Raw genomic sequence first — 27,586 nt, forward strand, 5'->3', positions numbered from 1 at the left:
TGACAGCTTTCACATTTTTTTCCCTTCAAATTCTTACAAAACTTCATCAGCCTAAACAGTATCAGAGTGCCTTCTGTGGATGTTAAGTAATACAACCAATTTCTAGTTTATTCAGTTATTTCTTTTCTATTATTTCTCCCCCTCTTGCTTTCCCCACTCCAGAGGGAGCCTTTCATTTTCCATCCAGGTCCTGTCAAACATTATTATGATTGCTTTTAGTCCACTTCCTGTCTCACAAATGCTTCGGGGTCTGCTCATATTCTGGAGATGAAAGATCATTCCAGGCTGCCCCCAACTGATGGGTGCTTGAGATAGGGAATTGGTATTGGGAGCATACAACCCGAAGGAGTTTGGAGGGAGCCCAATGCCACTGTGTGACAAGGGGTACCTGACACTGGGGCCAACTTGCAGCCTTGCCTTGCCTGCAGCCCAACTCAGAGTTGCCTTTTAAGAGAGGAAAGTCTTCTCTGCCAGTCAGGCAGCAAAAAGGTCTAGACTGTGTCATGTGCCAAGGTAGGGCTGAAGAGGTAAATGCTGTTTCCTAACGAGAAGTAAAAGCAGCTCCTTGTCATCTACAAAGGGTTAGCTACAGTTTAACCCCACATCTTTCCTCGAGTGACAAATACCCACCAGGACTGATGAGCTAATTCTAGCCTGAGATGAATTAGCATCCATGTACTTAACAAAGAAATGCTGAAGCAACAACCTGCTATGCCACTTGGCCTGGGACAATGAGACATCAATAACCTCGTATTTTAAGTCATTTCACCTAGCAATGTTTGCAAGCACTGTCCATTAGCCCTCCTCCAACCCCCCAATGCCACTTCTAGAGATGATGAAGTAAAATTCAGTTTGAGATCACACTTATTCCTGCATCCAAATCCATCACATATTATAGCCTCTCATGTTAGCACAAACATCCTTTAGAATGAAACTTTCCTATTACCATTTCCATTACAGAATCATTTCATCTGTAATAATTTTCCATCAGAGGCTGAAGAGGAGTCTGCTGCAGCTTTACCTGCTGTTCATACCAGGCACGATTGAGAGATACCATTTTTCTTTGTGTTTGAAACCAACAGGAGGAGGAAAAGGGTCTATAAATACAGCCGATCGAGAGTATTTTATATCTATCGGTGCGCCGTGAAGCCCACCTGTAAGAAAGCTGGAGAGCAGGGGGAGGGGAGGGGGTGAGATTTAGGAAAAATCAGGGCAGAATTAATCCTTCAGGCTGAGCCGCCTCTGCGGAGCACGACTACACAGTCCTGCCGGCTCTGAGGGCCATTATTCAAGGGTTAAATGTCACTCAAATCAACCTCATTATGAACTGAGGGATGAGGAGGGGCTCGGGGGAGACACTGCTTTCTTATGCATTTCCAATTGAGCCGCTCTGGCCTGGAGATGACCCGCCACACGATTTTTAAATTATCTCTGTGCGCGCTCTGCTTGTTTTGGAAATGCTCTAAATAAAAATAATGGACTGTCTTTTAATAAGTCTCATTGTGAAGATTCCACATATCAAACAACGCAGCGCAGCTTGGAGGCAAGCGACGGGCATGTGTGATCTAGCTGGAAGAGAGACAAATGGTGATGGGAGCAACTCCATCTAGGGACCGCTGACAAGAAAATGGCATTCGCAAACTGACACATCTGTCAGGGTGGAGAATATTGGCACCTGTCACGCAATTTCAGTCATGACTTTTAATAAAGCTGCTTTCCCTTAGGTAAAATTGGAACTTGACTGTAATATTAGCTGCAAGCACGTCTTGTTTTCCCCTTCAGAGCTCTTTTGTACGTGAGACGTTTCAAATGAATCTTAAAGCTGAAGTAATGATGTTTACTACTTCTTTCCTTCCCCCCCTTCCCTTACCAAGTCTGGATTTGAAAGAGATGTTGTTCTGAGTTTTTTTTCTTTGCAAAATGTCTCCCCTTCATCTACCAATACCAGATTTTTTTGTGTGTGTGAGTGTGTGCGCGTGTGTGTGTAGCGCTTTTTCTCTATCACTCTTTTTTTTTTTTTTTCCCTTTCCTCCTCCTTTTCAGCTGGGCTGTTGTTTGAGTGAATTTAGCCTGGGGAAGCATGTATATCATAAAAACTGGGTTGGGATTTGTTGGCTGTCAGTCAATAAATCAGTCAGAGTTTAATTACCAGGCATGTGATGGGAAGCGGTGACAGGCACCAGGTCTGTTGGATAGCATTTCTTATGGGGCAGCCGCTACTAAAAACAAAAAGTTAGGGAGTATGTGTGCGTGAGTAGACGCCGGATGGGAAGGAGGGGGAGAGATGGAGGAAAGGAGGGGGAGACACGAAGAAGGAGGAAGGGGGAAAGGAAAACTTGAGGAGTCCTGCAGCTGGAATCTGCTATTACAAGGGGGAAAAAACAAATGTTTCATGTTCTTAAAACAAAGACTATTACAAGCGTCTGTTTCAGGACAAAAAATAGTATTTTTAACTGAGGCATTCCCATGTTTTGCCTGAAATATGTCAGTGTGTTTTGAGTGCTGTCTGATGCCTGTCTTAACTTACGCTGCACTAAAGTGCGCCCCTTTGTTTAACACTTGCAAATATTTTATCAGAAATATTTTTTTAAAGGAAGGAAAATAACTACAGTTGAGAGAACACATCGGGGAGATGGGGCTGGAAGGAGCTGGAGAACTATTGTATTACAAAATGACATAATGTGTTAAAGGACCTTTCACAAAGTGAGAGTAAAGTTTTTTAATAAAATATGAAGGTTATATAACATTCCCAATGAGGAAATCAATAACCTTTTTTTTTTTTCTTTTTTTTTTTTTTTCTCCCTCTTTCCCATTTTTGGAGGGTTTCCAGGATGTCTGACCATGGAAATCATATACAGTTTTTTTTTTCAAAGGCAATTCATACTTGACATGGTTTTTATTTTTGACTCGTGATGAGAGATGTCATCTTCTTCCTGTCATATGCCATGAAGCATTATGTGGAGATACCGCAGGATGTTTTGACTGAAAAGATGCTCTATTTTCTTTTAAGTATTCTCCTGTGGTGTGTCTCAGTGTGTGTTTCAGAAATCTTTTGTCCACTTTAAGGCATTATGGGTAACGGACACAAAAGTCTCTGGCTTGAGGTAGTGTAGCTGCTCCTCTACTGGCAAGGCATTTGTCCGTCAGCACAAGGGAGCACAAGGGATTTGTGAGGAGAAGAGGAAAATGATCAGCAGAAGAGCTAGTTACAAGTGGACTTCAGCCGGTGAAAATTTAGCAGAAAATAGAGAACAGTTCAAATTTCATAGAAACATCTCCACACACACACACACACACAAAAAAAAAAAAAAAAGTCAGATTGCATAGGGAACTTTGCCCTATTTAGACATCTAATTTAAGCAGTGTCTTGATTCAAAAATAAGAACAAAACAAGCTGTTTTGCTCAGATAGGTGGACTCCCATGCTGACAGCCTGTTTATCTCCTTGTCAGGTTGCTTCACAGCTGCCTCTGTGACTTCATCTTTGTGACTCTGGATGCCCAGCAAGACCTCCCGGAGTTCACCTGCAGGACCTCTACCCATCCAATTTTAAATTGTTCCTGTCATTTCTACCTGACTACACGTAAACTTCCTATCATTTTCTCCCTACTCTCTGTCAACTTTTTTCACTCTTCTTAGATAGTAAACTACTCGTAGCAGAAACCTTCCGTCTTGAATGTTTGGCAAGTGCCTAGCATACAGTGGGGACTACTATAAATGTGCAACAAGTAACTCTAGACCTTACATTTCATACATATTCAAACCATATGGGATGTGATATACAGAACAGGGTTGCAGGAGCCATCTCTTAACTGCAGTCACAGAGGGTCAGAAAAGGGAGGTAGAAGAGGGAAGAAAGTAAGTTTCAGATGGGAAAGGTTACGATCACGTGAAGACTTGCATTCAGTGAAAATTGTGAATTTTCCCCCTTTAATGAGCATTTTTCCCCCTTTGCCTCCCTTTCCTCTGATAGTGGCCGGGAGTTTTTGCAGCTGAGGAAAGCAGTTTTGAAATGGATACCTTTATCTGTTTTGTGTGAACCACCAACAGCATTGGGTTAATGAGACCTCAGTCCTAAATATCTTGCGGATCTAAAGAAAAATAAATACACCTATTTAAACCTTCACCTTGGAGATGCATGCTCCATTTCCAGCCCTGCCCTGGTGATTTTGCAAGTTCCAGGTCAGATTTTCTCAGACCAAGGAATGTCCTACGGTGTACTTCCAGGGTCAGCTTGCCCAGCCTCAGTAAAATTTGTTTAAACAGTTGAGCACTTGTTAAAACAGACTCGATGGTGGCAGCAGCACCTTGTGGCTGATAAGAATTCAGCCAGGCCCTCTTGCAGGGCATTTCACCAGCCTCCGTCTTCCTGGGACCATGTGAAATTTCATTTTACTGAGTTTGCCCTGCATGGGATGGCATCCCTAAATCTCAGTGCCTGAAGACGAAGCATCACAAGGACTCTGGTGCCCAGTGCATAAAGCTGGTCCACTTCCATGCCGAACACCCTGGCAGCAGCACCAGCACTCTGTTTGCTACCAGGGGTGACTGGGGAACAGGGAATCAGGGAAACAAGTTCATAACCGGTTAAGTATCCATCTGTGCTTCAAAACTACATGGAAACCCGTCAGGGTTGAAGTCTTAACACAAAAATAATAATGGGACATGCAGCTCTGGAGTTGTAAGTGAGAATCAGCCTCCTGAATGAGTCACTCTGGCTATTAATGTAATGTAAGAATGTCAAATTATTGTAATCTTTGTCAGAGGTCAACCTACGTTAGAACAGCAGCTCAACAGACACAGGATAAATACCTCTTAATAATTTAGGAAAGCTGCTTTTTATTTTTTTTTTCCCGGATAATAATTGACTTCACTATCCAAACACTTGCTGCTGCCCTGCTGCTCTCTTCTTCAGGCAAGTGTGAGTGCCGAGCTCTCCAGCGTGGAATTCAGCCTCTTTGCAGACCTGCGTGGAACCACTGGCTTCACGGGATCAGCACTGCTAGTTTCAGTTGCTGAGGATTTATACCTCCCATCTGCGGCTTAGAGTTTTGGAATAAAATATTTTCAATATAGAGAATTTTGACTAGCTTTAAATCACAATCAGGGTTTTTTTTCTGCATTTCCACAGAAAAAATCTGGATTCCCAGGACTACTCAAAATAAGTTGTTTGCCAGATAATCACCTATGCCTCCTAAATGTCAGAATACGTTTACTCATGCCCAGACCCACTAGAGCTAAATCTGTGGAACAAATTATTGTTCCACAATTGTGTGTCACAAGGAGTGGGGAGGTTTGGGTGTAAGAATCTGCTCCAAGCCTGCCTCTGTGAGAGGGAAGAAGTATGCTAAAGGCTGAAGCAAACAAGACACAGACTTTGGATTTGTGGCAACATTTAGAAGCAGGTGAACCTTCCCTGTCGCTCCATTTCAATGCAAATTTTGTTTTCTCTTCTTCTTGATAGCCTCAGGAAAATGCACTCCCAGTCAGATTTTTTTCCCCCTTTCTTTAATATCTACTTACCATATTCAAAGGAAAAGGAATTTTTTGTAGATACCATGTCTGGGCCAAAGGCTTCCTTAAAACAGTGCTACCTTCAGAGTATGTTTTGCAGCATTTTGTGAGACAAAATACCTGACCTCTGAACTTAACTATGAGTGCTTAGAGACAGGAGAGTCAGGGGCCAAGATCCCACCTCCCAGTTTTCCCTGTAACTGCGTGCGTTAATTGATATTTACTTAGGGAAGTGTGTGATGGCCTCTAGTGGTGCACACTGTCGGTAAACACAGAAGCATCGCAGCTTCTCTTTTCTGTTTTTTTTGAGTGGCACCGGAGGAAAAGTGTTCTGGATATACTGACATGGGTGTATTGTTACCATACGAGTAACGAGACAGCCCAGTGACAGACGGGCAGCTCCATTCGTGACATTCATTCCTCCATAATCCAAGGAGGAGGGTGCTCGGCGCACACTGGGAGCAGATGCAGAGACTGATATTTAGCAATGACACCTTATGTACTACAGATTGCCTATGAAAGCACCATCATGTTCCTCTGTCCAGTACTGGGGAATGACAGCAGACTGACTTCATCATGGTTTTCTTTTCCTGCTACCTACCAGGCACATGTGCATACTGATACGCTACGCTAGGAAACAAAAATATTGATTTGTTTGTTTTCTGCTGTGTTTTTCCCCCTTTATCATGATATATTTTGATGGTATGATCAGATTAAGACCTCAGCAGAAGAACCAAGACTATGGGACATTTTCTTGCAGTGATGAGATGGACTGACCCTCAACAGTACAAACACACCAAGTCTTCCTGCTGTAAGTGCAGCCTCTGCCATTACTACGCTGAACGTGATGGCCATTAACTAATCGTCATCAGGAAAAATATAGCTCTCTCTCCCTCCTCCACTGCACACAGAGGCACATACCATATAAACATCATAAAGGACACAGCGAGAGAGGAAAAACACACTAGAGGCCATACTAAACCACATATAACCCTGATTTGAGAAGAGACTGTTATTCAAAGCAGTGAAAGCTTTCATATACTGTATGGCCAGAGAGTCGGATGTTTTCTCAACAGTTTCCTAAGCAATAATACATAGATAAAGAGGCTGGAATCTGCCATCCCCTTTATAACATATGCATGTCTATTTATGAAGACACTTAAGCATGGATTTAGTAAGTCCAAGACAAAGCTCTAGAGGCGGCTGTCTCTTTAAATCCGTCTCCTACCAAGTGAAATTTGTGGCCCTGATGAATGGCAGAGCAGAGTCATCCATAAAAGGGCAGAGGAAAATCACACTCATTTGCATACAGTAATTATTCTCTGAATCAGGCCACCTTTATTGCTGCCAGAAAATCTACTGTCAGCATCGCTCTATAGATCATGCTGGAGAAGCCGGCAGCCGAGGAGCAGGGTGGCTCGGGATCCGCTGGCCAACCTCACTGTGGGGGCACGCTGCCTCGAGCCTCGCTCCCCATTCCATGCACGTGCATCCGTCTCTGTCTTCTCCTGGGTCCTGTCCCAGATCAGCAACATTATGGGAGGGCAAATGTTTGCACCCATACAGTGACAGGGTGGTGGGAGCCGTGCAGGGTGTTGGGGGAGGTTCCTGTCTCTACTCGTGTAGACTGAATACTTTTTTCACCTTTTTTCCTTCCTACTTGATATCTTCTAATAACAAAAAAAAAAGGAGCAACTTTGCACAGGCATGGTAGAATAATGGAATAATTTGGCTCTAGCTGACTGGCATTTCAGCCTGCTCATGGAAGAAGTAACAGGGAAAGGGCACAGCCAGACTGCACAGGAAAAAAAAAATCAGGAATCCTGAATCAGCAAACTAGTAAAGATTGATGGGGCCACATTCCCATCACAGCACAAATGAACTTAGCACCAGCCTGGAAATCCTCCCTCAGCTCTTCTCCTGCTGTGGCCCAGCAGGCTGGTCACAACACACAGCATGGAAATAGAGCTTATAAAGGTACCCTCAGGTAACTTGAGGAACAGCATCTTCCTGTCTGGCTGTCCATCCATGTATGTCTGTGTACCTGCAATGCTGTTAAGGAGCTGAAGTCTGTCAGAGGCTCCACAGTAAAGATGTCCTTGGCATGAATCCAGTTGTGATCATACTTCTTGTGATACCAAAACCTGACATGCAGAAAGCACACATTGCCCATAACGAATCACAAAGATTAGAGCAGTATGGAGCTGGAAGAATTTTAACAGCTTTGGTGCCAGCACTGCCATTTGCCACACTCTGGAGCAGGTTTCTCAGCTACAACCCCTACATAACAGCTATCCACTGCTGAAAGAGCTGGGAAAAGAAGATCCTTTGTCCTCATAATGCAGGACCTGCCCACCAGCTCGGGTCTGTGTTCGCAGCAGTCTGAGCAGGATCAAATCTAAATCCACATCTCCTGTTCAGGGTGGCTGGAAGTGACCTCTGAGAGTCAGTGTGGCTTTGGGCTTCCCATCAGGGTGGGATTTCTGGACATCTCTGGTGCTAACAGGACAGAGGCAACACCCTATACTCCACATACCCTGAGGCATCATCAATTAGCCAATGTATGGAAGAAGGTGGAGCTCTTTCTTGAAGGAAAGCAATTCAGTCAGCCATAACATGAGACAATCAAAAATCCGTGGATCCTGTGTCCACTGCCTGTGGTTTTTATTCTTTCCTAGAAGGTCTAGGCCTAGAGTCCAAAGGTGTGGGGAAAAGGTGGTGACTTCACAAACACACAGTAGGGTTGCTTGCATGTTATGTTAGCAGTATGTTATTTTGTTTTTCGTAATCATTGGGTGTTGCAAGCACTAGGTGTGAGAAAATGGAGTAAGAAGTACACTAGAAACTTCAGTGGGTGAAAAGTGTTCTAAAATATGACCAAAAAATCTGATCCAAGTTCTGCTGTAGACACAATACTAACTGATCAAAACTCTGCCTGACCCCATTGGTCACTATTTTTACTTAATTGACTTCAAGCATCCTAAAGTTATCGTTTTTCTCTGTACTCCCACCTCTGTCAAGAGACAAACTCAATACCTTTAACTTTAGTTTAATTTGTGATCTAACCAAACACTTTGGACTTCAAAACAGCCACAAACAGCCAAAAAGCATTTTTCCACCATTTTTTAGTCAAGCAATATTGTAACCCAAAACGAAAACTGCCTGACATAATACAATGCCTTTTCAGTATTTCCTGCAGGCTCTTTCAGCATTATCATACCATCCAATCATAGAGTTATTCTGGGGCTGCTTAAGTAAGGATGGTTTTTAACCTCCCAGAGCTAGTAAGCTTTTAGGGATTTTGTTAGCAAACAACATTTTGTGCTTCAAATCTATAGCAAAAGTTTCAGTCTTTTTTGTCTTGGTTTTTTTGTTTTTTTTTTTTCCCAGTAAGTTAGAGGTGATGAAAACAAACTTTAACTCAGACAGTATTTGCTGTTCTCAGGCATATGAAAATTAACATGAAAATGACTGCAACCTACCACGGCTTCATGAATCTTCATTAGCCTATTTAAAACAACATCTACCTCACAGTCCTATTTCCAGAGCAGACATCTGTCCATACCAAGTCCACAGTGACAATCAGCACAACTTCATTCCTTTGTCCCTTGGCCGATTCCTCAAGAAATAAGTAGCACGTGTCACAGGGAAAGACCTCTTCTAAAGCAAGTTTCTGCTGACCACACCTTGTCCTGCCATTGGCATGAGATAGGCTTTTCCCTCTCTGGGGCTGGCAATAGGCTATTTTGCAAAAATTAAATTAACTTAAATAAGAAGCAGAAGAAAGAGAAAAAATGGTGAAAAAATGAAAAAAAAAAAAAAAAACCCTGTAAGAGGAGGGGAGTCAGCATTGCTGAGCAGTGATACTTCTTGCCTAAAGCTCTGTCAAAGTACCTGACCCCTGACAGATCTAAAGTAAAGTCATTTAAATGATGTAAGGGATATAAATTTTTTTAAGCAAGTGGCACAGCTCATGGCTTTACTGTTTATTAGAGAATGAAGCTGCCAATATTGGCTTGCTCAGATGAGCACTTATAAAACCACACCGATATATGTGTTTGCATTCCTCTTTGGCTAAAAATTTGTCAGAGAAGAAAGGCATTAAACCTGTCACCTCAGATAAAGATCAGATGTTTGATTTCAAGCAGAAGAAAGCAAACACTCTGCTATAGACTCCATTAACTCCTTGAGTACTCCATGGGAGCTGTGGGATAGGCCTGGCATGCGCACTGCCCGCGACACGGGTGGCTTGGGGGATGTAATGGCTACATGCTGCTTCTCTCCCTCCTCACTGCCTCTCCAGAGGCTGTGAAGCAGAATGCATCAGCTGTCTGCAGAGAACGGTGCTGTCCGAACCAGCAACTGGGTTAGATGTTTGTTGATGGTCCCAGTGCCACTGCTGGGTCTACCTTTTCAGAAGATGTTTGTTTGGGACATTTGATGGGCAAGCAGAACTGTGATCCGCTCCACCACAGTGAGAGGTCTGGGGTATTTTAGAGATCTCTCTGATATTTATCTGATGAGAAGCTGTGCATTTTGTACTGTATCCTTTTCCCCCTTAGACATATGTACAGCTGTTGAAAATGTACACTGGAGTGAGATTACATCCTGCATTAAAACTCTACTACCTATTTTAATACCTGAAAACAAACTGAAACTTTCCCATAACTAACTGGCTTAGAGTGAAGTGCATAAACTTTACTGAAGAAGAAGATAAGAAGATATTGCAAAAATCCGCCTTCTGTTTCCAAACACCTTCACACACAAGTCAAGGGTTAAACCATATGAAAGAGGGGTGTAATGAGAAGCACTAATAAATATTTTCATCTGGAAAATCCGAGCCGTGCAAGACTGGGAATGTAACTATGAGGCAAACTTTTACGGTCTCCAGTTTGAGGCAGATCGTTTGGAACATTTGGACACATGTGAGATCATGGCACACAAGTGTTTGCTATATTAATCAAACAGCACAATAGTTGCCTGGATACCCACATCATTTCATCAGCTGTGGTGGCCTGTTACCAGTTTTCAGAAAATGAAATGCGACCCCTGAGGACTGTAATTGGGTGAGTATAGTAATTTAGGAACGTTCGGGGGATCTGGAAAATCTGTCCAGCCAATTCGCTTACAGCCAGCCATGGCAGAAGGGTATTTCAGCAACGAAGAGTCACGCATGGTGCCTGTTATCAGCACTGATACCCAGTACCTTCCCTTCGCTTGTTTGCCACTCGGTGCCAGTTGCGATGAACTCCAGAGTCCTAATGAGCCTAGAGATAATTCTGTTTAGCAAAGGATTAAGGCTGTGCTATAGAATACTCAAAAAAAAAAAAAAAAGAGGAAAAGGAGGGAGTGTAAAAAAAAAAAACAAAAACAAAAACAAAAGGAAAAAAAAGAAAGCTAGTTCTGTGCTGGCAGAAACCATGGTGCATTTGCAATATAAACTGCTGTCTACTCTTACACAGAATGTTTGTTGTGATACAACTTGAAACATAAAGGGCAGTGATCTCATATTTTAGCGCAGGAGGCAAAAGCCCTTCGGGATTCATCCAAGCTTGTGGCATTTAGTTTAACCCAGTGTAACCTGATGCAGTTTTGAGGCAGGTAAACTGTGTGTGTGTTTTAATTACATCTGGGCTATGTAACCAGTCCAAAGTTCGGGTCAATAGAGTGATGAATTCTCTAGCCACACAATCTTTAATACCGGCTGGGCAGGTTATTAATTTTATTTATTTGTACTGTTAAAGACCTATATAATTTGTAGCTTTGATCAATTGTTTTTTAAAAGCTCAGAAATGTTCACACACTTCAATCAATTAATTTTCTTGGGGTAATAAACTTATTGTATGTTATTTTCATAATTTATACAGGGTGAAATTTTTACAAATCTCTTATCTATTCTATTTCTAACAGGTCATCAGGGTTCCTATTTCTGTGGCAGCAGATTGCATTAGCTGCATAATACAGGAATACTAAAGGGCAGAAGAAAACCATATGCTCTATCGTAGGCCGCCTTTTAATCCCCAAAATACCAAATCATCAGCTTAATCCTTCCAGTCTACTCGAGAGTGGTCTGTTATAACCCTGAAACTGGGAGGGGGGACAAAAGAAGGTACGTGGCCAGAACTTCTGCTAATATAAATCAGTGCATTTCCATCGACTTCAGCAATAACATCTTTGGGACCAGCTGAGGTTATGTCCCATATCCTTCAGCTCAAAGGGAAAGGTGAACTTCCCCAAGTCTATTCTCCACGTCAGACACTGATAGCACATTATTCAGGGGTAAACCAAGCCATCTGAACTGTTCTGAACACTGTTAGAGGTACATTGCTGCAATAAAGTTATAAAAATGTAATATGCTTTTGTTTGGAAACCTCCTCTAAGGTCTTTTCTGAACTCTTTCAAGACGAGTGCATCCCCCATATTGTATGAAGACAGTAAAAATGGCTATACTCTATATTTTGATCAGTACTCATCTAAGAAACCTGCTTCAAGATGGTTTTGGACTGCTACTCTTCAGTTTGTTAGGAGGCTTTTCAATTGTTCCTTTGAGTGTTGCCACTCAGCTGGCAAATGCTCCAGCAAGGATGGCTGGACATTTTAATTCTGCTGCCAGAAATTACTTTCTTCTATGGTAAATCCAACTGCAGTCAAAATCCTATTGCCATTCCCTTGGCAATTTACCTAGGAAATTCATAGTTGGCCCTCTTAGGAGAGAAGGTTTCTCTAAAGTTTTCAATGATCATTGCAGATGCTTACTTGTGCTTCTGCAGTATATAGCAACACTCCCAAGAAGTTATCCTATAACACATGATAGCATTTTGAACCAGCTTAGGCTGATTTGGCAGGGAGGCTGGGTCTAAGAACATTTCAAAAGAATCAGTATCAGGCTGCAGAGTTGTCCCAAGTGCAACTTTTCAAAGTGAATTTGCTTCTTCTCATTCAGGGGCCACATTTTAGTGGGCTTGACACGGTGCACTGCTACCATACATAAGTCTCCTCCGAACAGGTTTCCAGTTTCCATTAGCAGTGTGGCCCTGGGTTATATGTCGTATGAATTCCAAACGACAAATTTGTGTGTAAAACAAGCAGCCCTTGTTAAAAGAAAGAAATCCACGAAGAATTATCCATCTGATAACAGTTTGCCTAGTCTATCCATGACAACAAACACCATTTTAAACGGTCTGTGAAAATATATTTTAAAATGATTTGGGAAAGTATTAATAAAAATTATTTAAGCTTTTGTATGAAGCATCTTGTTGATGAGCCTTCTAAGAAACAGCTGGGGAACAGAAAACCTGCATCTTTAACTGATTTTGTAAATACTCTCAGCTCCCATACTGCATGTTATTTTATTGATATACCCTCACTCCAGAAGGCAGATTTCACTGCAACAATCCTTTCCTACCCCTGAGGAAAAAAAAAAAAAAAACTGAAACAAGAAGATGGGTGCATAATACATGGCTCCTCTGAGGCAGAAATTCCTACAGTTATTCACAGGTTTCTGCAAAACAATATTTAGTATTCTCTGTACTGGAGAAGAAAAAGACTAAATTTGAAACATCTCTCTACCCACTTCTGTGCACCAAGAACATTACAGCCGTGATGCATAGCACTCCAAAAGTGAAGAAAATTTTATACGCGTAACAAAAGTAACAACAATGAAATCCTAAATGATACTGAGTCTTATGCTGATCGCATAAATACTCCTATTAATATAGTACACAAAATAAAAAGGCTGACAGAAAGATGTCAGTGGAGGTGTGAGAAAGGGGGGAAGAGAAGATATATTACATTGCATTAGGAGCCAGGAGAAAAAAAATCCTAATGATTTCATGATTTTTCTATTTTTTTTTCTTTTTTTCCTGTAGGTAAATTTCCTATGAAGAGACTATTTTCTTAACAAATTTGCTTTTCAGAATAATGTTCTGAACCTCTGTATTCATTTTAGCCAATGAATTACTTGTGAACTGTTTGCTGAATGTGCTGGATATTTGTGAGTCAATATTTGCACAGATTATTTGATCCCCCAAGTCATATGGTATTATATTAATGGCTTTATGCAAGACCTCCATGGAACAATATAAATGAGAAATCATTTCCTAAAAATGCTTGTAGGGAGAAAAGAAATCACCAGCTTGAATGCTTGCAAGAAAAACGGCCACTGATTCATGAATCTTAAGAATTTTTGGTTAGACCTTTAGAAATATATTTTCCTCTGCTTAGACTGATATTGATTGTGATCACACTGTCAGTTAAAAACAGCTGTTCTTGTTGAATTTACATTGTAAATAGGGATTTCTAATTCACAAAAATTATATGAACCAAAGCAAATTAAGACTTTTTCCCATTTAAATTAGTACAACATTGAAAATGCTAATTGGATACTAGATTTTTGGATGCCTAATGTAAGCCCTTTAATAAACTTGATTTTCACAGTTTTACATTCTAAATGTCAAATCTTTTGTAGACACTCCAAGTCAGTTGTCAAAGTCTAAGGACCCTACAAAAATACAACACAATTCTCCAAATCTTTATCTTTCAATCTTCTGGTGATTCATTAATAATAGCTTGTGTTCTCCATATGTTTATATAAGTGTGTATATATATATATATATATATATCATAGAATCATGGAATCAGTCATAGAATCATAGAATCGTAGAATCACAGAATGGTTTGGGTTGGAAGGGACCTTAAAGCCCATCCAGTTCTAACCCTCTGCCATGGGCAGGGACACCTCCCACCAGACCAGGTTGCCCAAAGCCCCATCCAACCCGGCCTTGAGCACATCCAGGGATGGGGCATCCACAGCTTTTCTGGGCAGCCTGTTCCAGTGCCTCACCACCTTCAGAGTAAAGAATTTCTTCCTAATGTCTAGTTTAACAACCCCATCTCTCTCACCCTGTCTTCATAGGAGAGGTTCTGCATCTCTCTGATTATCTTCGTGGCCATCCTCTGGACTTGCTCTAACAGATTTATGTCTTTCTTATTCTGGGGGCTCCAGAGCTGAACACATTAGTCCAAGTAGAGTATATGTATATATGAATGTATATTTATGTGCACATGTATGTATTGGGGATGTATATATAAAATTAATTTAGTGATTGGCAGAATTGATACTCAGCTGATCACAGAAAAGTTTTGTGTGATTTGTGGACTTTTCCACAAGACTTTGTCAATACAAGAGCAACATTAAATATATATAGAACAAAGGACCTGAAAATCTTCCTAAGTGACATTGTCCAGGTCCTTGCTATTCTTGACCAGCATTTCTTAGAGGTCTGTTCATAAATGCATTGACCTTCATCTTAAAACCAGTGACATTTCTGATTAGTGTCTCTTCAGAGCTTCATCTCTCTGATGAGTAGAAACCTTCAGTCAATGCCTGGGATAAGTTTATTTATGCCTAGATTTATATTCATTTGTTCTTGTCCCAGTAGCTTTAACATATGTATCTTGAGTGTCTTTCAAGCATGCATAGCAAATACATTTTTAGGAGCTTGGGGTATTTTTATTTTGATAAGACCTCAGAGGTTATAAAAGTGCAACAACAATAAGCTCACAACTTATCTCATCTGTGATTTGTTGCATGTTTTATAACCTACTTTTATGCACAGAAAGTTGTAAGGAAGCTCTGAGCAATACAATGATGTGGTATCCTGACACATCTGGGCAATACAGAAACATCTAAATGAATAAAAATAATACAACCATGAATAGACCTGCTGCTTCTCCCTAGCTAATATGCCCTGTTTGACAGCAAGCAATCCCTTTCCTGTGCCCACAAACTCCCTTTTTGTTGAGGGGATGACAGTGGACAATAAGGTCTGGTTGCCCACCTTGTTTGGACTCTAAGGCTTTGTGAACCTGCCTTAGCCAAGAGAGAGATGAAATCTCCATCCTCACTCCATTCTAGCTGACCCTCATTTCTGCAGCACATTGATCCTCTGATGAGCTCCTCAGAGCTTATGCTTCTCCCTGTGTTAGCCACTTCAGTCTGTCCTAATAGTAATTTGCACAGAATTTCCTCAGTGGCTTACCAGAGTGCAGGACCCTATACTCAAGAGTATGTATGTGCTGTGTTCTGATAAATGCTCTTCCAGTTTGCCTACAGCTGGAGCAACATGCCCACTCAGAAGCCATCTGGTCCTGACCCCATTTCCTATTCTGGCCCATCCAGAATTTTGGGTAGTGTTCACCTTTTTAAATCGGTGGCTCTTATTCCTTCACTCTCATAGAAATCTGTTAAGTACAAAACCAGGCCTATCTCCCCATCATCTGTGTGCATACAGACCAAACTAAAATGTTTTCTGTCTCTCTTGCTGTATCCTTCCAAAGTCTACTTTCACCAAAGCTTGGATTACCAGTGGACCCTGCAGCATTACCAACAAAGAACGAATAAAAACAATATTTTACTATATTCTTACTGTAAAGTATTGTAGCCTTTTTTTTTTTTTTTTGGGGGGGGGGGTGTCAGAATCTCAGACTTCTGATATTTCAGAACTTAAGGAAATACAACTTGAGAGGGAAGTAGTTTCTTAGTTTAAGTCCTTGGACCTGGAGAGCTTTTAGTGTGATGCTTTGTCCAGACCAGAATCATTCAGAGGGTGGGTGATCTACCTCAGTTCCTGCTGAAGCTGTTTGGATATAACTAGGGCAGGGGGTATGGCTTCTTCTCTTTTCCAGATGTGGACAAATTACCAGTGAAGTGAATACACCACAGACCATAAAGTATTCCCCTTCCTTCTTTAGTGTCACCTCTGATGTGATCGGGCTAACTAATTCACTCTGAACATCCATTATTACACTGATGAGGTCTGACTGGCTGCCCTTACTGATTGACAAGAAAAAATGAGCCTTCTGAATATGGTTCTAATCTATATTCCAGACAAAGAAAAAAAGCAAGAGGAAAAATTAGTTCTGTCTCTTTAAATTTTAGAAATTACGACAATTATGCCCCCAGGTTTTTAATTTCCAATTTACAGATGTGGTGAAGTACACTGAGTCACTTGACCTCTCTAAGAAGCAGTCTCGTCTTAGCGTCCTCATAGGTATCTGTGTCCATCTGGCAGAGATATTGTGATTCAAATCTCAAACTACAACTGACTGCTGAGCTGTGAGCTGTGCTGCTTTCATGCGCCCTGTCATTTCCCCCTCCCTAACTTCAAAAGACTTAGAAAAATGCAAAGGAAACAATATCATATGGTGAATCCTGTTTACGTGGCATGGTTTAGTCATCCTTATTTACATCACCCTGCCACCTAAACAGACCTATTCACAATGCATAGCTGTCACTCAGGCTGAACCTTAGATTACTGTTAATGTTTGCAAAGGGTTGGTTATGCAACACTACACAACAGTACATCAAATACAAAGCCCAAGGCCAATAAAACTCAGTCCAAACTGACCTAAGGACACTCAGGCTTCTGCTCTGCATACTGATGCATACTGATGTATCCTATTACATGAGAATACAAGAATACAACTCACATATTTATTTATTTGTTTGTTTATTAGGACACCAATTTATTCTCACACAGGCTGTCACTATTGCCTCATGTTGTCAAATACAGCATGTACCCATCCTCTATGAAACGTAATCAGGCCAGGTTTGTTTTTGAGTAGCAGAATGTTTCTTCTTTAATTTCTATATGAAGTCACCATAGCAATTTTATAGATGGAAAGCTTTGGAGCAGTGGAGTGAAGGACAGGTGATTTAATGAACAATGAAGCATCAATAGAAAAACATCTTACCACACAGATAGGAGACAAAAATGCAAAGTTTAGAATCAAATTGACTATCATTTAGCTGAACCCCTGGTCTATTATTCTATCGTGATGCCATTCAGTCCTCCTCTTCACTTCTCCCCCCCCAAAACTAGCAGAGCCATCAACAACAAGGGGATGCTACAGATAGGCTGGAGCAAGCGGATGCAGTTCCTGGGCTGAAAAACTCAAATCTGAGACAGAGGCATTGAGGCAAACCAAGGAGGAGGCCCATTTCTGAAGTTAAGTCATCCCTTCATAGCGGTCAGAATTGTCCCTGGAGGATACTGGCACCAAGGACCACCTCTACTATGTGGGTCAGGACCTGGCTGGTGCAACTCAGGCCTCAATTTGTGTGAAATAAAACACTCATTTTTTTATGACTGGCCATAGGAGAAGATTAGGAAGGTGGGGTTTGTTTGCTCCTTTACAAATACCCAGGCAAACCGTATAAACTACTGACTCATCCAGTCCTCTGATGCTCATAACAGCAAACTTAGCTGGTCCACTGAACCAAGAATTCAAAGGGGAGTCTTTTTCCTCCACACATGACCTCAGCAGCAATAAAGGACAAGTGGCAACGTCAGACACAGCTCTGCAGCTTGACTGCCTGCTAAGGACCCTGCGCAGATGCCATCTGGGACTCAAGAAATTAAGTCTTGCATATGATGCTTAAGAAGAAAGAGCCTACGGAGAGTTTTTCAACAAGAGTGTTGCGCATTAGGTAATGCACTTTATTTCAGATTTGAGTGAAACTGTACTTGGTACAACTAAGGCAAAAAAACTCTTTTAAAAAACTCTGAACCAATCCTAGCCTAACTAAGCTGTCCTTTTTACTTCAGACTGTGGCCTACAAACACTTTCCACTCAAAGAGGCCACTTAATCTCAGCACTGCAGCTCTTCCTTGCGCCCAGAATACATAGTTGTGAATCACTTAACTTCTATGCTCTAGCATCTTCAGCAAGGATCCCAGCTGCAAAAGTAAGTGGCCTCTTTGAGTGCTTAAGCTGCCTAAGTAAGTTCCAAACTGGGAGATAATAATGCAAATGCTCAAGAACAAGATTTGCTCTAGCCTGCTACATGTTAAAACATAGGTAGTGTATACATCCACAAACCAACCCAAATTATTGTCAAAATCAGTCCGGCATGGGTGGTAGGCGGATAAATAAAAGGCCAGATCCTCAGCTCTCATAAGCCAAGCTGTGGCAGTTCATCCAAAAAGAGGAGCTGGCCCCAAGCAAGCCCACTGGACAGTGACATGACAATTTTCCAGAAACACAAACCCAGCAGGAAAAAAAAAAAAAAAAGGAAAAAAGAAAAAAAGGAAAAAAGAAAAAAAGAAAAAAAGAAATGCATTGCAGAAGCAGTAAAGGAAGAAGCAGCTGTGTGGAAGAGAGCAGGGCTGCAGAGCAGAGTAGGCAATAGGAAATTCTTGGTAGTTCTGACACTGCCATCGCAAAGACCTTTCTAGGTAGTTATTTACCAGCCGCTCAGCACTGTGTTGTTGTTGTTAATAAGCTATTACTTATATCTCAATAAACTGAGACATGCAGGTAATTACTTAATTAGCTGATTCCTTTCCCTCTCCCTCTCTCCTTTCTTCAAAGAGATTTTAATGTGAAAGCCATCTCCTGTGTCTCTGTGCAGTAATGTACACTAGAGCTTTCAAGCCCATGTGTCACAGAATATAAGAAAAAAGCAACCAAATAATAGAGAGCTGTAATTCCACTGATGGTTTCTGGTGATAAGAAAAGCTGCAGTGGCACGGCTCGAAAGGGTTTGTCACCATAACTCCAGGATCAAATTTCCTCATATTACAGAAAGATGGCAGAAAGAGTCTGCAAAGGAGACTCAAGGAGACGTATAATAAATGCCATGAAAAGAGCAATTCTTTCTGGTAGAAAAGCTTTAACACAGTCACAAAGTGCCTAATCGTGGAAGTGCTGAGTGACTTCACCCCCCCTTGAACTTCAGCAGGACACGCAGTGCTCAGCACCTCTTTGGCAGAGGCTCAGCACTTCAAAGAATCAGGTCCCAAAGCAGGAGGAAAAATCATGTTCGGAACTACATGTGGCAAGATATAAATTCCTACCTAATAAGATAAATCAGGTTATATTTAAGGATTGGCATACAGGAAAAAAAAAGATATTGGATAGGCTGATACATTTAAAACAATCCATTTGTTTTCTCCTCCAGAACAGAATCCAATGTAAGAGACATTTTGAGAGTTTGAGAGGGGTTTAACTGGCTCTAGCTTGTACTAGTCATTTGCACAGGGGTGAATCACAGCCTTTACAAATCACTTCATACTTGTTCGAGGCCACAGCTCAGGCAAATCAAAGGTAAATAGCATCAGAACCTGTAAAAACAGGTTTTGCTCAATAAAAACTAACTTTTGGCCATGACTTAACCTTCTGCCTAGTTATTTCAAGGTAAGACGTTTCTAAAACAAAATCTCTAGTGGAGTTTTTTTTTCTTCTTTTTTTCTTTTTTTTTTTTCCTTTTGTAAAAATCAAAATCATCTTAGGAAAAGGATCATACCTGAAAGAGTAGCCTGCAGATGGGAAGGAGGTAACATGTGGAGGAAATGGTCCTAGGGATGTCAAATACCTTTTCAGTCTCCCCACAGATAGCATACAAATTATACGCAAATTCTTTTACATTAAATCAGAGAACTCCAGGGGAGTTCAGCCTGAGCAAAGCTTATCTCTTTCCCCATTCTCTTTGGAGTGCTGGAACAAGCAATCCTTATGCTGCCTTCAGGCTTGGAATTGCTTTTCTAGCTGGTCTTTATACAGCTGGGTCAAGCACATATGTTTATGACTTAGTTGCTGTATTGTGAAATTTCAAGTAACATCAGTGAGTGAAAGTTCAAAGCAACATAACTGGAGGAAGAGCATATTTAGTTCTTCCCCTCTTAAACTGTCACATTATTCGAGAGGTCCAAGGACATCTCAGATTACGTTTGCTATGCTGTACTGTTTTGAAAAGCCATGATTGCAAAGCATCCTAATAACCAAATTTAGACCCAAAAGGATTTGGAAAGGGCAAAAAATCACTGATTCTGTCAGATTAACTGTCAATTCCAGTTGCAGAATCAAAGAGTGTAAATTGTTTTTAAAGAGCATTTGTGGAAACAGCATTGAGATATTCCAGGTCCCTGAGCCTCTCATGAGAGCCCCACATGCAGCCTTCACAATTAGAGGAAGCTGAAACTCATTACAAATTCCTGAACATGCAGGCAAGTGGTGTCATATAGTGTTTTCCTGCAAAACTGGAAATATTCTAGACTTGCTTAAAGCATGGCCCATGCTCAATGAAGCGATGTCTAAACTGGGGATTATCTGAGAAGTTATAAGCCATGTTGTAACACCAGAGCAGGACAAGTACTGGGCACAAACTCTGTGACATCTCCATTCTCTCTTTCCCCAAACATAAATCTGAAGCAAGTCTGAAGAACGATTTGGACAGCCAGAGGGGTCCAGGGTCCAAGGTCATAAAACAACATGTACAAGCCCAACAATAGAAAAGCTGCATACATGAATCTTGATGAGCTAGACTGGGAAGACCTAATAAATCTAGAATCCTGTTGAGTCCCATAGGAAACTACATCATTCTGTCTGCTAGCCTCTGCCTGAGACGGGCATGGGGAACTGCCTGAAGCTGGGATCACAGTGCTGGTCCAAGCACCTCTGGTTTCAAGCCACATGAATGTCTCTGGTCTTTATTATGAGAGTCAGAGTATTCCAGTTTTTTTCTCTTTCTCATTCTGAAAGCTCTTTTGTTTCTTTTTTTTTTTTTTTTCACCTATCATATTCTGGGTATTTCTGTGACTCATAGCTGATCCTCATCATAGCCCAGTTACTCATTAGCAGAGGGCTGTTCCTCAATCTAAGTAAAATAGTCTGCATGTCCCCCTCTATCTTGAAATGCTAGTGTGATTTACAGATGCTTAAAATCCATCTTCAGGAGTCACACCTCATTTTCTGGTAATGAGCTGTAGGGTCTATGCACTGGACTGCCTCTCACTGATTGCTAAGGTGCTAACATTAAAGATTCTGGTATGACCTATAAAATCACACAGTTGTAAATAGAGAACCTTCCCACTGAGTTATCTTCATAAATGAAGTTTCTGTGGCAAGCTTTTCCAAGAACTCATGGTCCCATATGCTATAGTTAAACTGGAATAATGATTTACAGTGTATGAAATAACCTCCTAAAGCTGAACTTTTGGGATTACACAGGGGACTGTTCATCCACATTCCAGGTTTGATTGCTCAGAATTTATCTTAATTATAAGGGGTTCAATTAGAGTGAAGAAAGAGGGACTGAGAGAGTGAAAGCGAGCAATGTTATAGCTCTACACCGAATGACTGGCAGTGATCAAGCAACTAACATGTTGCGGCACTGCATTTAAGTAGGCCCCATTCTTTGGGCAGGCCTGAAAGGTTTGCTTGGTTCTGCTGTCTTTTGCAGGTAGCACAATGGGTAAAGGGGCAGAGACACACTCTGCAGACACGGAGCTTTATCGTTGCTTGAGTAACTACAGCTATTTAAGCAACAGAACTCCACAAGGTAGAGTGACACTGTGCAGTAAAAGCATGCTTGTGGTGCACTGTGAGAAAGGATTAGAAAAATAAAAACTCCCACCTTGAACAGGAATAAAAAACATCACACCATGCTTTTGTCAAACGGATTCAGATGGTTCCCTCCAGAAAGGTCTAATGATGGAGTTGTCCCTTCCAGCCTCCTCATTGACTTATTGTCTCAATAGTTCTTTTTCCATATTATTGATCTAAAAATGTGTGATTAATCTGACATTACAGACACAAAACCCAGATGCCAAGGAGCCTACAAACATCTTGGACATAGAGCAGTGAAGTCACAGAGCAGTGGGTAGAGAACAGGAGGAAAAGACATAGATGCAACAATGAGATCATTCAGTTACTCATTGCAGGCGCACACTCATGATGTCAGAACATTTTGTACAAAATGTAGCTGGGTGAAGCTGGGAAGAAGCTGTTCTACATTGCCGTAGTGACCTTTAAACATATTTTGAGGCTTTCCTTGGTGGTATGAGCACCCAGCATTAATGCCTCACTGGCAGCATCACCTGAGCTGTGTGTATCTGTCTGCATTCAACAGTGCCCCCAACATGTGTGGGACAGACTGGGAACAGCTGGTGCTGTCCTCATTATCTCCATGGCAGCTGAAGATTTTCCTGTATTCAAGAATCCTCAGCTGCCTTTTACCCTCTTTTTTTTGTTTTTTTTTTTTTTTTCCCCAAGAGGGTATATATTTCCTTTGAAAAAGCAACAGGGTTAATAAATAAGACTGAATTCTCCCTCTGCATTAATTTACCCTTGATCATATCTTTCAGTAGCAACTCATGAGAACAACACGAGGGATGTATTTGTTCATCTACAGAAGTGGAAAACTTCCCTTCTCACTGCAGTTCTGAATAGGATATCACAGTGGATTTGTCATGGTCTTAAATGTGGGCCAGGGACACATGCAGGGACAGTGAACCCTGATGGGACACCATTCTGGTGTCTAAAAAAACTGTGAGCAGAAGAACATGGCCACAACGAGGGAGAAAGGAATATGGGTTGGGACCTAAATTATCTCTTCTTCTCACACTAGCAAATAAAACATTCAGAGCACCAAAGCATGATACACAGTCCACAGCTTTGTGGGGGAGGCTATACAATTGATTCAAGTCCCTCCAGCTAACAAAACTCACAGCCTCACAGAGAAATTTTCTAATAAACATCTGAAATTAAAGCTCCATTGCTGACAGCAAAATTACAATTTACAGTTTAAAGACGCATTCAATTATAGTTACCCAGAGACAAAGAAGACAAGAAAAATAAAATAAATCTGGAAAGAAAAGGAAGGACTTCAAATTTGCATCAAATCTTAATCCAATAATCTGCCTTTAATTACCCATGGCAGACTCTCTCCTAAAGTGATCAGTTTTGCCTCAGATCTCCAAATCTTTTGGCCCAAAGCCAAATGGATAAGTACTTTATCACTTGAGGCTGAGAGAGCATCCGTGTCTGCAGGCTCAGTGAGACCATTTATAGCTGGTATTCTTGGCTGCCATTGTGGATTTGGTTTAATCTGCTGAGAGTCTTTTTACTTCTTTGACTCCGTTTCATGCTTTGAACCAGTAGTAAGGTTTTACTGGATTACTCCATTTCTCAGGACAGAAAGAATATTGTTCCTTAGCCAACTTCTGAAAGTTCCCACTTTATCCTGTCTGCATTTTCCTTCCATTTGTGTACCCTTTTTCTGACACTGGAAAATTTGCCAGTAGTGAAAAATTTAGCAAAGGTGAAAGGGTAACAAAGATGCCTACTTGGGGCATTTTTCAATTCAGTTTTGTATGTCCTGGCCATCTGATATATTGGTAATGTTTAAAAATGTAGTGGAGAAGAAACATTCCTAAGGTAGTACCTTCATTACCTTTTTATTTATTTATTTATTTATAGTAACACAGACAACACTACTTCTTTGCTTTCCCATTTGGGCTGTCTCCTTGCTCTTCCTACACTTCTCCGTATCCCCTTCCCTAATATCTCAAGTCACAAAATCTTTCACTCCAATTACAGCTTTCTCCTATATCCCAGCAGCTGTCAATCCTTTTGACCACTGACAAGATCCTACTCGTTACGTGACTATTGTTAAGTTCGGCAGAGAGAAGAAGGCTCTGCCACAAAGTAAATACAAGGTGCCTAGACTCACTCCCTGCAGCGAACGGATCCTGGGCCATTTTCTGGCATAGTTCTGGTGGTGTGAGGACAGCTCCGAAAATTATCACAGTGTCTGGGTGGGAAGGCCAGGACCTTGCCCCTGCTTTCAGGAAGTCTCTCCTTCCCATATCAAGACAGACCCCACAGGAAATACCACTTCAGGAGTCAACAAAGCCATATGAGGGAGCTACATGGACTTCCCCTTTAAAAGGCACAATTCAGGGAAAGAATCTAAAAGCAGTAACACTACTTTGTGCTGGGAATCCTTGCAAGACACGCTCAAACAGCAGTCTGTTGTAAAAGCGTCACTCACAAAGGTGCCAGAAACCTGCGTTTATTGGATCAAGTCAGAGGCGTCTGAATAACAATTCCAACAATTATAGCCCTGTCCCATCTCTCTGTGTTGACATCAGCAGTTAGTGCTATAGGCTTCTTTCTCCTCCTCTGTTGATAAATCAAAGAAACATAGAAACTGCTGTCATTGAAAACACAACCGGTAAACAAAACACAGAGTTAAGACAAGCGTTAACCAAACCTCAGGACAGATCGGGGCAGAAGGACATCTCTTAACTCCTGTCTTGGAATGGTCAATGCCCGTTTCAACACAGAGCCATTTCTGAACAGCTGCTGGCAACAGGCAATTTACTGTGGGTGAAAAAAGAGTTGGCAGGACTGGAAGAAAATAGGTTCTGCTTTCTGCTGTGCTACCAATGTCTTCTGCTTTGCCTTTGTTGAAGAGTTTTCTTTGTAAAAACTGGGGAGTGGTAGATAACAGTTACCTATTTACTACCGGTAAAAGTGACTATCCTGATACATCTTTTTTTAGTATATGCTTTTCCTTCATAACACCAGTATAGCCTTTAGTGCAGACAGGAACCAAAATCAGAATTTGTGAAACGCTAAGATCCCAAACTCAGAAGACGCTGTACAGAAAAATCACCATGTTTTTATACAGCTATGTGGGTACTGTTGAAAACAATGAATTAATTAATCTTTCACATTTCAAAATATTTGTAAACTAACTGCACAGTTCTTGAGTTTTTTCAGCTATAAATCACAGCACAAATTCTAACAAAGCTAGTTTCTTTCAAAAGAATTGCTAATACATCAGGTACATCCAGAGTCAAAATTGTCCTTTCCTGAATGGGTCTCCTGTAGCAAAAGAGATCTTCATCCTTACCTCTTCAGTATATCTGCTTAACAAAAACGGAGCTGCTGATTGTAAACTGTCTCTCATGGTTAAATTTGTTCTCACTAGTAAAAGACTTTCTACCAGCTATCTGTGATGAAACAGTGTATGCTCTCATTAAATCAAGGCATCCCCAAGCTTTTTGATTGAACTGGCTTTCACCTGCTGTTTTTGCTCCCCTTTAACCGTCATTGTGCATACAATGTTTTCCACATCCAAATCTGAAGCACATCAGCTGCCACACCTCCTGCCTATGTTGCTTCATCATGTTCTCCAGGTATCTCCCTTTTTTTTCATCTCCCTTTTCCAGTGCATCTGTGCACTACCAAATGCATTTGGCATTCAACTCCAAATATTATTTCATTTTCAAGGTTATTATTATGTTGCAGGTAAGGCATATGTTCACATGCAATGTACCAAATGTCACATCAATACACAACAAGCAGCATGAGTTGGTCAGACCATGGATGAGATGCAGGGTATAGTCTGAAGAGATTAATCATCACAAGATACTTGAGACTGAGTTCAAATACAAATCAGTAATAACATTTTTCTTAGTCAACAGATACACACCAAAATAAGACCAACAGAGGCTGGATCGTGGTAGTATGCATGCAAGTTATAGCACAGTTTCTTGAACCTGGTGTTATTTGTCTCTCAGGGTAGAAGAGATGTACTTTCTGAGTATCCTGACTTGAGGGATGTTTCTAAGAAAGGACATGGGTTATATTGTGAGTGCTGTAGAAAGAACTATAGTGTAAAGCACTGTAGCATGCAGAGGGTAGTACTAGAACATACTGTTATGGTTCGCTGTACCTGTAAAATTCATGAAATTATTGGCTTCTTTCAGCTGCAGTACAGTACTTTTACAGTAATTTGTCACTCTGTTTTCAGCAGGGATAATGGACCATGCCTTTTTCTAGGAGCACATTATTTGGCCACTGGCAGCTCTTTATATTTGCCACAAGATCCCCAGTAGCTGCATGTTCCCCCTCACCCTCCCTCCTTGGGACACTGCAGGCAGTAATAGGTCTGTGGGATTAAGATTTCTTTATCACAAAGTAATGGCATCTGTGATGATCTGTGTTAATTGGCCTGGCTACATCAAGTGTGCCTACACCATTCCAATCAAAGAGAACATAATTCCTCCACTTCTGCCTGCACACAACAACGTGAGATTGCTGCAGCCAAAATCAGCAAGAAAAATATCACAGCCATTGCTCCTCCCTATCTCACCTGACACTGCCTAATATTGTCATTTTTATATGACCAGCATCTAGGAGCCCAGTAATAACCTTTTCTATGGCTGGAGATAAATGTGATATAAAAATGAATGAAAAGGAAGATCAGGGAAAAAGTCCCTTCTGACCTGAGGGCTGATATTTTTCAGCTTTAATGTTCTCTTCTACCTACACCATAACATCAGTGATGAAACTACTCTTTTCCATCTTATTTGAAAACGCTAACATGCTATTGGCATTATTTTCCATGAGAAATGGTAAGTCATTAGAATTAGGAAGGAAATTGTTTTCCTGTCTGGTGACACGTTGTGAGATTTAAAAATTTCTCTCTGTTCTGCCTCACAACAAACCCTAAACATTTCTACAATCCTCATAAGAAAAAACAGGGTGATTTTTGCTCCAGAAGAGTCAATGATGTGGAGACTTGGCATCTGTCTAACATACAGTAATGTGGACAGCAGGGACTGAACCTAACCCTCTCATAGCTCCTGTTAAAGATATATTTTCCACATGACAATGTCTTTCCTTCTCTTTTCCATCTGGATTTTCACCACGTGTGGTCATCCTGATGTTAACAAAGAGGCAACCTCCCCCCAGCACCTACCAAAAGGAATTTTTCACAAAGCATTTTAGATTTGACTAACCATCACTTTTATAAGAATTTTTCTGTGGAGTATGATGCAATGTAACACTCCAGAGCCAGAGAGCACATGGTTGTTCTGGAAAAGGTATATGATTTCAAGGCCAAGTTATTGTCTCCCAAGGTAGGTAAAATTTACACACTCTCCAGAACCAATGGAACAAAGCACAAGTCTCAGAAGGAAAAAGCCAAGTTTTATTTAAAGTAACAATGAGGAATATTGCTAAATGCAAGTAACATATTTTTTTTAACTGCTCAATGGCTACTAAAAAAAAAATAGCCATTGTGTTTAAGCTTAAAGATGGAAGACTTTTTTTTTTTTTTTGCCTGACACCAGCAAACTGAATTATGCCACTGTTTTTAAACACAGGTAGTGCCTTTCAAACTGCCCTGGGTTATTCAGATGCTTAAAGATAAATGTGCCAAAAGATAAAAGTGCCAATGCACTTTCCTGAAATAGGATTTATCACTTCAGGAAAGG

This window comes from Anser anser (genome assembly GCF_964211835.1).
Source record: "Anser anser genome assembly, chromosome: 2".
Lineage (NCBI taxonomy): Eukaryota > Metazoa > Chordata > Aves > Anseriformes > Anatidae > Anser > Anser anser.